General features: G+C 34.1%; 1 long non-coding RNA gene across 2 annotated transcripts in view; it reads right to left on the bottom strand.

Moving 5' to 3' along the window:
• The window catches only part of LOC112159422, a 7,495-nt gene extending 774 nt beyond the window's left edge, over window positions 1-6,721 (bottom strand). The window contains exons 1-4 of one of the 2 annotated variants that reach the window (XR_002921487.2): window positions 6,465-6,721; window positions 6,351-6,379; window positions 4,634-4,702; window positions 4,191-4,477 (exon numbers count right to left, since the gene is read on the bottom strand). This is a non-coding gene — a long non-coding RNA (uncharacterized LOC112159422). Of the gene's footprint in view, window positions 1-4,190; window positions 4,478-4,633; window positions 4,703-6,350; window positions 6,380-6,464 lie in introns of those variants that run through there. The other variant, XR_002921488.2, reaches the window with a different exon arrangement.
• Between the last annotated feature and the right edge of the window lie 7,212 nt (window positions 6,722-13,933).

Here is a 13,933-nt window from a genome sequence, read left to right as displayed (position 1 = left end):
AGAGGGAAGAGAAGTGATGTGAAGTCAAACATTGTTCTCTCCTCTGCTCTTCTCTGTCTCTTCTTCTCTCAGTGTTTTCTGAGACTAAAGAGAACAAGAAGAACTCAGGACAGAAATGGTTCCTCTTTCTGTGGTTAGCAGCTCATCCTTCAAGTCATTTTAGGTTCAACTTTTCTTTCTCACGTTTTTTCACAGCCTTTGAGCATAAATCTTGCATATCTACAGTCTTAAACCAACTGTTTTAAAAAAGTATGAGTTTAGCGACTCGTTTTGTTTTCTTTGTTTAATTTTTATGTCAAGGAAAGAACGGATCATGGAGGAGAGTGAAGGAGAAAGAGGCTGAAGAAGATCTTTGTGAAAAATTCATCATGAGGTTTATTATTTTAAGAAAATATGACTGAACATTTCCTGAGCATTTTATTCTATTTTTACAAAATATGCTTGTTTTCTATTTTAGTAAAGTTGTTTTATTTTTCTGGACATACTTAGTCTCGTCTAAACTTTGACGTAATTTTAGTTTAGGCCAGGAAGTTCTAGATAGGAGACAACCCAGGATCAGAAGGTGCTGTAAGTTAGTACAACCACAAGGGGGCAGCACTCTACAGTACAGCTGTCAGGTTTAGTTCAGTCAGATGGTTGAGTCAGGAGGAGAATCTGCTGGAAAACTGAAGCTGAATCCTATGAATTGTGGACTAATTCAGTCTCATAAATCATTAAAGAAACAAAAAAAAAACTTTTTTTTTTCAAAAATGTATTAATTTGTTATTTTGTAAACCAAAAACATGAATTTAACAACTGATGAAAGTTCCAGAAATGTAATTTATTTAATATCAATGACTTGGAAAAAAATCGATTTTTGTCTAGCTTTAAATCTATTTAGTATTATTTGTATTTGTTTCTAAATATTTTTTTAAATAACTGACTCAGATAGAAAATTCTATGCGTTTTTTCATGTGTTCCTTCATTTCTTTTCTTCTTCTCTCCATGGGGCAGCAGGAATGCAGTTTTATGTAAATCTTAGATTCAAACAGATGTGTTTGTTCCAAAGTCTTTGACTTCTACTGATCTGCAAGAATCAGAGGTAGAACTTGTAAAAGTTTAAAGTTTTATTCATATCAAGTCATCACAGATTACACATGTTTGATGTTTAAACAGCTGCTGTCATCCAGGTAGACTTTACCTGTTATCGCCCTCTAGTGGAGGATTATTTGTTTCACATTTCTTGATTAATAAAAACAAGTTTAAAAATGTTTACACGTTTTATTTTTCGATTTTAACTGTGGTCAAATATGAAGCTATTGTAAATGATTGAGTAGCTGCCATTCGTCCATCAAAGTGTCTCTTCTGTGTGTTTCAGTTCTGTGTCAGATGAAGGAGAAGGAAGAGACATGGAGATAACTGATGAGAGTAAGGACTCAGAATATGAATAAATCTGGAATATCGCAGAGGAAATAAATCTGCTCCAGATTAGAGGACGTTTGTCATTTTCAGGGATGAATTTGTGACCCGTTCACCTTCAGGGTGGTTGAGTCAACTGTTCAATTGTTGACATCAGACCAGAACTGTACTGTGGTTAGTGTTCTTGTCTCACAGCGAGAGGGCTCCAGGTCAAGTACCATCTGGGGTTTATCTGTGTGGAGTTTGTATGTTCTCCTTCCTCCCACAGTCCAAAAACATGCTTCTTTAGGCTAATTGTTGTCTCTAAATTGTCCCTTGGTGTGTGATTGTGGCCGTGTGACAGACTGGAGACCTGTCCAGGGTGTACCATGACCTTGTCCTACAGTAACCTGGTTGGTCTCCAGCAGCTCCATGACCCCATAAGGGATCAAATGGTTTAAAAGATGACTGGATGGATGGACATGAGTCCACTGATCTAAGGCTGCTGTCCATGGTGCTGAAAGCCTCAAAGCCTCAAAGATTCTAAACATTAAGATCTAAAGTTTTTTGTCTGTTTGTTTTGTACTGATGAAATGTTTGTATCCTCCGATATATCAGTTGTTATTATTTTTATTGTTAATACACCTCAATGATGCTTTATTTTACAGAGAAAAGACGAAGAAAGATTATTTATGAAAAAGAAGTGTGAAAAATAAATATTATAAACAAGCTTCATTCTGCTCTACATGCTTCACATGTGTAATACAAGGTCGGAGTTTTAATGAGTAATCTTGTTAAAAACTGAGTATTTCTGATTGTTGACACACTTGGTTGAAGTATTATTGTTCTGAGGTAGAATGTCGAGTTCAGAGTTACTTATAGTTAAAGTCTGATTACAGGGAGTCTCCATGTTACACAAAGTTAAACAAACCAAAGTACTTTTGTATTTACTGTGTGGAGTAAACTAACCTGATGCTGTTGAACTGTTCAGCTCCATCTTATGTAACCCTTCCGCTCTCCTTAGTTGGTTTACATTAAAAGTGGGGTCATCTGGACCCCCCAAGACAGTGCGCTGAACTTTTTTTTATCTTTGACTTTTGAGTTTCACTAATGTCCATGACAGACATAAAATCCTGTCCACCTTTGTCATGGAAGAAATCACATATCAATATGTGGTTAGAGTCGACTGGACCCCAAAGAGAGCGGAAGGGTTAAGTGTATTGTTTTAGTAAAACATGATAAATAAAGGATAATAGTAATAAAATAGGTGAGTTACATCGTGGTGTAGTTCACAAACATGCATCATGGGAAAAAACTAAGAGAGAAAAATACTTCAATCTCAGAAAATATGATTCACAAGAAATTGTTCATAATTAAATTCCAGAATAAATATAATTTAATATATTTAAAAGGGCTCATTCATGTGAATCACAATTTTAAGAACATTTTGGGGTTCTGCAAGGCTCAAGCAAACTGTCTCTTCAAACAGTTTTTACAAAAACATAACCAGGAAATAGTAAAACATTTATTGTTTTTTGCTTCATACACAAAATGAAAATAATCACAAGAATTAAAAAATACAAATATACATGTAAAGCAAACAATGTGCTTGAAAAGGAGTGGGTAAAAGAAAAGTCTTGTGTGGTCATTTTTCCATTTAGCTTTTTTTTTTGCTTTTTTTTAAGAAGAGAGACAAAAAAATGTGCTTCCATTTTGTAAACCTGTTTATTCATTTTAGGAGTTGTGTGATTTTTGAAGAAAAAAATCTAAATGATTTTCGTGCAAAGGAAAGATCTTAATAGACATTTGAAAATTAATTTCTTAATGAACGTTTTTCATTATTTGTAAAAACTACGGCTGACTGTTACTTAGGTGGTGATCTGATTTAATTCATGAATCAAGCTCAACGATTTACGAATCAAACCACAATTCTTACTTTTTAAATCATGTTTTCTGCTATGTGTGAAACATTTTTCTGGATGGATGAAAATAAGAATTATTTGTATTAAATCATCGTTTATATCTTTATTTAAAGCATACAATTATTATCATCAAAACTTATTAAAACACAAAGACTTAGATATATAGAAGTGGTGTTTCTGACTATAAATGTGTATATATATTCTATATATATATATATTATGTCAATCTTCTGGTTAAGTTCAACAGTAACATAAACAACATAAACATCACTCTTGTTTTGAATCATTCAACAACAAAACCTAAAAATATTTTCTACAGTTTTCTATCCTCAAAGTTCTGCAATATTTTAACTTTTAACAAAGAATTACATATTGGTGCAAATCCGGTAGAAAAAGTCACTTTTTTTGTTACAAAACCAGTTTATTGACGCTGATTCCATCCACACATCACTGCTATGCAGAGCTGTGCGAGGCATCAACTGTTGAAGAGTTAACATAATCAAAAGGATGTTAAGGTTAATTCAGTTTTTCAGAACTTATGTCAGTAACCGGAACTTAAGCCTCATTTTTTAAATGGATAAAATCACTCACTAGTTTTACTTTGAAAACCTGAAGCTTCATTGACATGAAGATTTGTTTACTTCCAGTGACAGTAGTGCTGCTCTTTTAGATTTGGAGCAGATTACGAGTATCCGAGTACTCAGATACTCATCACAGCCCGAGTAAAAACATAATAATAAGAAATAAAAAATCTGAAAAAAATCCAACAAAATGTGATTCAGTAATTTTTATATCAATAAAAGTTTTCTACTATATGTTTACAGAAAGATAGTAAATTATAAACATATAAACTAAGAGATTGTCTCGGTCTTCACTGAAGGGATTCTGAACATGATTTTGATAATAGAGGCTAAAGTGGGACAGACACTTTACTAAAGTTTATTTCATTTATATTTATCACTCTTAAAGTTAAAAGATGTGAAGTGAAAGTCCTGAAGCTTCTTTTAAAACATGATTTTCAAGATCTGAATGCAGGATTCTAACATAAATCCTCAGGTGAACATTTGCTGTGACTCTCATCTGTTGGTTTAATGGAGGCTGATGGGATCATGATCAGAAGAAGACACTTTAACAGTGCTGTAGATCACTGCATCTCCTCCATCGTCTTTGTCCAGAACCTGAGAGACAAACAACAGAATCCACTGTAGACTTTATCCACAAACATCCACAGTAATGTCATGTCTTTAGTTGATGAGCAGCAACAACACTTTAGACAGACTGATGTTTCAGTGATAACATCCTCACTAAATCATCATTACAGTCTCACAGCTTACCTGCCGTCTGTTGTTGGTGTTCCTGGAGAAGCTGATGGAGGCGTAGGAATCAGCATCTTCTGGAGGAGTCTGCAGGTGAAGACAGTCAGAGGAGGAACAGGAACTTTCTGCTCTGACATTCTCACAGCTGGACCATCTTTTTTCTACTCATGATGTGATGATTGTTGATCATGTCCAATATGAAGACGACACTTTCCTGTGTTTCTCACTGTGATGAAGAACTCTAACAAGGTTGTTCTTCATCTTCCTACCAAATTTCATTCTGGGATGGTGGACATTGGAGCAGGAAGATTGAGGATCATCAGAGGAGGTTTGTGTGTCCACCTACTTTACAAAGTAAAGTAGCAAGAAAACAAACAAAACCTGTTTCTGTTTATGGAAGTTAAACTGCATCCTTCTGCCTGGAATAATATTCTTTGCTCGTCTTTTACAGGCAAAAAACAAACTTTATTAGGACTTCGATTAATATGACAAGTTGTTGTTTTAGTCTTTCTTAGAATCAGAGATCTTTGGAGGTGCTGTCCATCCGTAGAGGTCTAGAATTATCGATCTAACTGTGATTATAATGTTATACGTCTGGGATGTTGTATTATTTATGGTGACTCAATGATATCCGAGTGTCCTGATGGGTTAATATCAGAACAAATGTGGATATTGGGACCTTCTTAATATCTCAGACCAATTTAAAGACTAACAATCACATTGTGAAGAAATCTGAGCACCGAATAAAATGTTTCTGGAACTTTAATCTATTCTGAACTCCATTTCTCCCAAAGACAATAACCACAAAGGAACTTTAAGGTCCATAAAAACATCTGACTTTTCTGTCAGTTGAGAATATCAACGTTACAAAACAACAAATGAACCTTGTGAGTTTTAAGGATTAAATAAATGAGTTAAGAAGAGTAGTTTCTCTCAGAGACAAAAAGATTGAGTCACTAGAGCAAAGGATAATCTTGGAATAAAGACATCAAAGATACTGGAATAAATTAATAAAAAAATAATCTAGATGCGCTAAAAGACCAAACTTAACCACCTATTGTTGAACAGCTGATAACTGCATAAGTAAAGATACAATTTTGAGATAGATATGAAATCGGAAGACCAGATAAATCAATATAAATGAATATTTGAGAAAGAAAAAACAGAAATTGCAAGAGGAGCGCCACATAAGAAAAGCAAAATTCAAGCAACTTTGACAAAAACAGAATAAAACCTCATGGATCAGAACAGAACAAGTTATGTTTATTAAACAATTAGGAGAACCGGACCAATATTTAAAAAAAAAACAGAACTGAATAGCAACATTGGAAACTGGATATCTCCTTTTTAGTCAAATAATATCTACTTAGTTAAGAATGAACGTGTCCAACTGGTGATTGGAAAAATAAATAAATAAAAAACATATTTTATTAATTATTAATTTATTTTTAAAAACACATTTACATAGAGTTTTTTCTTTGGGTAATGGCCAAGATACCAACCACTGCTAAGGTGTAAAGCTCTACTGCCCCCTTGTGACCTGGTTGGTTAATTGCAGAGTTTTAGAACATATTTTATGTGTTTGATTGACACATTTCTTCTAGAGTCAAATAGAAATGTGACAATTAAACGCAAAGTCAATTCAGGAATATGAAACTTCTAATTGGTCTCCTTCAAACACAGTTTAAGACAAATAAGTCCAGAATTTTTTTATTTAGATAAAAAAAAAACTCACCATGTTTGTCTCAATCTGTGTTTTTCTTTCTGCAGAAACAAAAGTCAGATTTAAATTAAGATTTAGAAATGCATCTGTAATAATCTTCTGTTTCCATCAGTTGAATGTTCTCACCTTTAATCCTCCTCCATCCCATCAACATCACAACAACTAGAATGCATGCTGCAACAATTACAGCTGCAGTGATGATCACTGCTGTCACGTCTGAGCATCAACAGAGAAAACATTCAAGAAGTTAGAAAAGTGCAGAAGCTGCAACTGAAACTTTTTATGAAACATAAAATAATGTTGCTGACAAAAATATTTCAGATATAAAAACACAAAATTAACAAGAAAACATGAAACTGTGGAGAAAACACAAAGCAAAAGAATGACATGCTAAATAAATTCAGTATATTTATGACAACTCAAACTGTGAGAAAACGTTAATTTAACAGATACGTTTTAAACGGATTCAAGGCAGCAGCTTCACAAACTCCAGATCTGAACATTTTAGAATCAATTAAACCAAACCGGTTAAGAAAATCTAAGACTTAAATGTTTTAAATGCTATAAATAAGCTAACAGAGTGATCATCCTGACTTGAAGGTTTATCTGTCATCTGAATCTTTGTTGCTGCTATGATAAAAGTTAAAAACTAAAATTAATTTAGGATTTATTTTTCTTTTTAACCAAATAATAATAAACCTCTCTGCTTTCTGTTCTGTTGGTCTCACTCCATCCAAACCTGTTTTAGAGACATGATCTGCTGCAGTTGATGGTTTGAATGTTGACAGAACTGATCCTGTGGTTGTTGTGGATTTAGTTGAAGAAGTTGATGCAGACGATGGTTTGAATGTTGGTTTAGGTGTTTTTCTTGTTGATCCGACATCTGAAAGATGAGAAAGCAGAAGTTTAATTTAAGTGTCATCTGTTGTAAGTGATAAAATCTATTTTGAAAATCCTGTGACTTTCTATGACGATCTTCAAAAACTGTTTCTCTCACAGTGTCTGTTCAAGTTTGTCAAACTAAGTTTGAATAACTTTCTATTTAGATGTTTTAAAAAAAGGTCAGTAAATAAAAGATTTCATTTGGTCGGCACATCAGTTGATGTATGTTTCAGTCTCATTTTCACAGACTCAAAGCTTCAAATATTAAAACAAAACTTACCTTTTTCAACAGTCAATTTAAGCTGAAAATCTGTCTCCTCCTGTCCTGATTTGCTGAACTGTCTGCAGTAATAACTTCCAGCATCTTCATCTGTGATCTTCTTTATAACCAGAGAACATTTCTCTGTAACTCTCAGTCTGTCTGATTTAGATCCAACATCTTTGTGATTCTTCCCTTTTTCAAACAGGGTAATTGCTGGTTTGGTTGAATGACTGTAGATCCAGGTGATCCAGTAACATCCATCACTGAAATAATTTGCATTTTCACATTTCAAAGTGACTTCATCTCCAACTCTGACAGTCTTGTTGCTGAATGTTTGAACATCTACAGTTTAGAGAAAGAGAGAAACACAAACATGTTCAGTTCTGATGAACATCTTAGACTAGATATTTAACATGCATGTTTAAAGAATACACTGAAGTCAATGTGGTTAGCAGCCTGCTCTCATTAGCATGAAGAACACAACAAGTCATGTTCCATGCTTTCAGAAAGGTCATGTTTGAATCTCTGTCATGTTTCTTACCTGTAAATGTGAGCATCCATGTCAGAATCAGAGGGAAGAGAAGTGATGTGAAGTCAAACATTGTTCTCTCCTCTGCTCTTCTCTGTCTCTTCTTCTCTCAGTGTTTTCTGTCAGAGACTGAAGACAACAAGAACTCAGGACAGAAATGGTTCCTCTTTCTGTGGTTAACAGCTCCTCCTTCAAGTCACTTTAGAAGCTGTTTCTTTTTTTCATGTTTGTTCACAGCTTTGAAACAAAAACCGTTCTATTCTGAAAGTCCAAGTAGACCTACATTTGTACTTTCAAGTCTCTTGAAAAGTAAAGATGTGGTTTTTAGTGGCTGAAGGTGTAGCAGCACCAGATGATCATGTGATCTAAACTTAGTTCACATCTTTCAGCGTTCACAGCTAACAGTGTGAGATCCGGTCTCAAAGTTTTTAGTTCTTCTTCCTTTTACAAGATACATTCTGAAGTCCAGTTTTTTGCATGTCAAGGACATTACTGCAAAGAGGTTTTTCTATCTTTAACATTTTTTTAGATTAACTGATATAAAGAAGAAATACCTTCATCTCCATTGAAAAGATAAGTGATGTCCTGATTCTTAAAACTTGTTTTTAAGTCTTTTTTATGTCAATTTTTTTGCTTATTTGTGACATTACTTTGGTCCTTTTGTCAGGTTTGATGGTCATAGAGGATTTGGTTTTAGAGGGCATTCATTTTAAAGTGACTCCAGTGTTTAAAAAGTCCAACTTTAAAACTAAAATAAACATAAAAATAACTTGTTCAAAAATCATTATTGCTTTACTGTCAGATGGGTTAACCGATTGGTGGACTCATCAGAACTCTCCATTACTTTATTCCACTCAATCCACTATTCTAGGAATGTTATTGAGGTGGGCGGAGTCAACTTTGTTGACAGACACTAGAGTTATCATTAGGACCTGTAAGCCACTGCAAGCATTTCAGAACTCTCTCCAAGTTACACGTTTTACTATTTCTAGTGACTCATTTTTAGTAACTTTTTAAGGTCCTCCATAACCTGGCTCTCTCCCAACCTTCAAATCTAAGCTCCAAACTCATCTGTTTAAATCTGTTTTTTCTCTTTGATATCACTGCTCACTCTTCTTCTAGGCTGGTTTCATTTTGCTTTAACTGTATATTTTTGTTGATTTTATTAGCTTTTTCTTTATGGTCCCTGAGTTTTTTTAAGGCAGTTTCAAATAATTATTCTTAATAATACAATTATAATTACTTTATGTATAACGCACATATTAGGCAACAGTACAGAAACATTTGAATATAGATTGAGTTAACAGATTGAAGATAAAAACACTCCGTATTCTCTGCTGTTTTAATGTTTAAGACTTTTTCAATCTAGAGGAGTTTGGGATAAAAAGTAACATTTTAATTTTTTTGTATCTAAAAGATGTTCCTGAGATTAAATATATTTCACGAATTGTTTTTAGTCAACCATTAAATACATTAAAATTATTTATAACAAACAAAAATATGTACATCTAACTGTTGAAATAAAACAACAAGTGAAAAAAAAAACTGTCATGGATCAACCTGCTGTTTCCCTCTCCAACCACCAGAGGGAGCGCTCGCCTGAGTATTGATCCTGCACTCCCTCTCCACACTCAGCCAGATCTCCTCAGCTGTTTCCAATCCACCTCATCAAATCCAGTATTTAGTCTGCCTGCAGTCACCACCTCAGTGCAAAGTCTTGCATTGCCATGCAGTCATTTCTGAGCAATTTACTCATTGTTTACTCCTCTGGTTTCTGACTCCTACATGCCCCTGCCTCTTCGTCACAAAAACAAACTGGGCTGTTTTGGCCTTGCAACATGTTTTAGACTGAATGGAAACCATTTCAAAGCCAGAGCTAAATTTGTGAAGTTTTTAGATCAAATGTGTGTGGTGTCCTTCTGGGATCTGTGTTTGGACTGCAGCTGTTCCTCTTATAGAATAACAGCAACAAAGATTTTAATAAAATGTTTTGACTTTTACACAAATTGGAGGGAGAAGAAATCATTAGACACATTAAGACTAGATGAAGCTGGGAAAGAATCACTACAGACACTTTATTATAAATATATTTTACTCTTACATTTATTTAAAATAGCAAACTTTCTGGTTAATGCAGACAGCTTAGAAAAAGTTAATAAAATATAAATTAAAAGTATTAAGAAGGAATTAAATTTTGTATTTGAAATATTCCAACTCTGTATAGATTGAGGTGATAATTTCTTTTCTTCTCAGTTGCGTCAGAAATGTTGTTGCATAAAAAGTTTATTCAATCAACATTAAAAAGATATTTCAATCTGTTTAAATAAAAGTCTGACTATAATGATTTGAGCTTCTTGAAAAAACTGAACCTTTTTTTTAACCTCTGATACAATTTCTATCATGACCTAAAGCTGGTGTTTCATCATTTGGCGATGAAAGATGACTTTAAAATGTGGTCATCAGTGAAGAGCGATGCAGGTCTCCAAAGACTTCTTCATTCTGCTCCTGTGAGAAACACAGAACTAATCATTCTGATTCTTTATTCTACTTTTTAGGGAGACAATATAAACTCGGCTTAAAGTCTGTAAGAGTTTGATGTGTTTGTGTTGTCACCTCATGTTCTGGTCCAGATCCAGACTGATACAGTGATGACTGAGAGTGCTGCTACACCCACAGGAACATAGATGATCCTCCACCAAACACCTTCAAAGACAATCAAACCATCCAGAACATTTTCCTTTGTTCTGTTTATTTTGCTTCTTGTGTGAAGAATACCAAATTGGATTAAAAATTATCTTCATGGGTATAAATTGTTATAAAACATTCTCACTGGGTTTATTCTGACAACGTTCATGTTTGTTTAGCTACTTGATCTTCAGATAAGACGATGACAACGACCACAAACCTGTTTTAGAGACACGATCTGTTGCAGTTGATGGTTTGATTGATGATGGTTTGATTGTTGTTTTGGGTGTTTTTCTTGTTGAAGTGAAAACATTTTCTAAAAGATGAGAAAGCAGAAGACTGATGAAAAAAAATGATCCGATTTAAGTGATACAAATGATTTTTAAAATTGACATATTTAAGAGAAACTGTTTATCACAAATGATTTACTTTATTTTGTTTTTTTAAACAAAGTATGAGTATTTCCATGTTTAGATGGTTAAAACCAAAAACGTATCAGCAAAACAATAGAAGTCTTGATATTGTCAGTGTATTACTTTCTGGATGTATCAGTCCCATATTCTTAAACGTAAAGCGTCAAATATTGAAATAAAACTTACTATTTGTAACAGTCAGTTTAACACCAAATTCTGTCTCCTTTTGTCCTGATGTGCTGCTGAACTGTCTGCAGTTGAATATTCCAGCATCTTCATCTGTGATCTTCTTTATCACCAAAGAACATTTCTCTGTAACTCTCAGTCTGTCTGATTTAGATCCAACATCTTTGGGAATCTTCCCATTTTCAAACAAGGTAGATGATGATTTATTTGACTGACTGTAGATCCAGGTGATCCAGTAACATCCATCACTGAAATCATTTGCATTTTCACATTTCAAAGTGACTTCATCTCCAACTCTGACAGTCTCCTCTCTGGATGTTTGAGCGTCTACAGTTTAGAGAAAGAGAGAAACACAAACATGTTCAGTTCTGATGAACATCTTAGACTAGATATTTAACATGCATGTTTAAAGAATACACTGAAGTCAATGTGGTTAGCAGCCTGCTCTCATTAGCATGAAGAACACAACAAGTCATGTTCCATGCTTTCAGAAAGGTCATGTTTGAATCTCTGTCATGTTTCTTACCTGTAAATGTGAGCATCCATGTCAGAATCAGAGGGAAGAGAAGTGATGTGAAGTCAAACATTGTTCTCTCCTCTGCTCTTCTCTGTCTCTTCTTCTCTCACTGTTTTCTGTCAGAGACTGAAGACAGCAAGAAGAACTCAGGACAGAAATGGTTCCTCTTTCTGTGGTTAACAGCTCCTCCTTTAAGTCAGTTTAGAGGTGTTTTATTCTTTCCTGTCATGTGTGTTCACGGTTAAAAAAAAAATCTGAAAAACTGATCCTGAAGTGTAGTTCTTAATTTATATGTACATTTGTTGTTCAATGTTTTTAAAAAAATGGAAATCTGTTTTTGCGAGAAGGAAGCTGCATTATTTGATCATGTGATCAATTTTTGACTGTTTATAATCTCTCAGCAGTCACAACTAACGATATGAGATCCGGTCTCAAAGTTTTTAGTTCTTTTTCCTTTAACAAGAACTAATGGGCACTTTGTTTTTTTGTAACTTCAACTTGCTATAAGATAATTTGTTCATTGACATCAAGAAGGAAACCCTGAGAATGTTTTGAAGTGTTGAAGGGAAAGAAGAGGGAGACCAATGATCACCCCAGCAGACCTTAAACCAGAGATGGAGATCAGCTCCGTCTCTGAGCTGACCGGCAGAAAGAGATTTGGATTGATTTCATCTGATGTTTGTCAGGACCATAAATATGAAAGTGATAACTAACATCATAGTAATGAGTTTATGACTAACTTTAACAGGCAGGCAGGGTGGTGAAGTAATTACGGTGAGAGGCTTTAGAGTCAGCAGAGTTGAATAGAATGAACTCAAAAAATGAAATCTCTTCTTTTGTTACTTTGAAAATCACAAAAACATTGTTTGTTGTTGTTAACATTGTTTTTCAGGTCTTTTGGTTTCTGAAATTATTGTTTGTTGTAATAAATGTTTGATAAGATTTTTGGTAGAAGCGGGTTGAAAAAAATTGTTTGGCAGTTCTTGCTAAATTACCTTGCTGAGGATTTTAAACATTTCAGCTGATGATGATGCTGCTGCAACTGGATTTATGCAGAAGAGACCATTGAGTTGCTAAGTTGTGACATTTCTGTGGAAGAGGAAGGCATAAAAGAAACCTAACGCAATTTAAAGCAAAGTGAACGCAAACAGGAACTGAGAAATATGTTCCGTAACTCTACTAAAACCTGCAGAAAAATGAAGTGCTGTTTGATCTTCGCCTGGTTCTGGTGCCAACAGTCATCCCACTTTCAGCTGATTTGTGACTTTAATGAGTTTAAGAAGATCCAGTCAAGCTGGAGATGAAGAGGCACTCATACATTGATCTCTCCCCTTCCAGATATCTTCTCTGCAGACTAAAGCTGATCCTAATCTAACCTCACTTTAATATCAATTATTCTGGGAAAACAAACAGCATTTCAGCCGCATCAGAAACATATACTTCAACATTTTGATTGTGATGCACCAATAAACCTTTAAAGCAAAATTTTGGACTGTTGGGGGAAACTGTAATTACTGGAGAAGAGCGTGCACAAGCAAGGAGAACATGAAAACTCTGCACAGAAGCTCCCAGCAAGAATTGAAGCAGAGCCTTCTCTACTACCTTCTCTTCACCACCTAATAATGCTCCAGTTATATGTGTTTTGATTAAATATAGTATCAAAAAAGAATTTTGTTTGTTAATTAAAAGAACTGTTACCATAAAATGCGTTATCTAAGATTAACAAAAGTGTATGTTTCTAATAAAATATTTTTTTATACATTTAAAAAAAAAACTGTTTATTGGCTTAAAAGAAATTACTTGATTCATGATTCATTGAATTGAATACATGATTTAGCGTAAGATAAAATTGATTTGACGGATTAAAGAAAAAAAAATTGAGTCCTTGGGAAATGTTCAATGTAAATCATTATCTATCTTTGAGTCACACTGGTGATGTCCTGGGTCCTTTTTAGGTCAGTAAACCAAAATGAGCTAATATCGACAATTAATCGGTCAATCAGTCACTAATTATGATACGAATTTAATCATTAAAATTAGTCGTTACATATCTACAAATGATCAAATATTAATATTTTTCCTGTTGACTAATTCAGTTGCCATGGTACGTAAAAGAGCACG

This window comes from Oryzias melastigma, linkage group LG7 (assembly GCF_002922805.2).
Source record: "Oryzias melastigma strain HK-1 linkage group LG7, ASM292280v2, whole genome shotgun sequence".
Classification (NCBI taxonomy): domain Eukaryota; kingdom Metazoa; phylum Chordata; class Actinopteri; order Beloniformes; family Adrianichthyidae; genus Oryzias; species Oryzias melastigma.
Note: the sequence above shows the minus strand (reverse complement) of the source record. Positions and strands in the feature narration are given on the sequence as shown.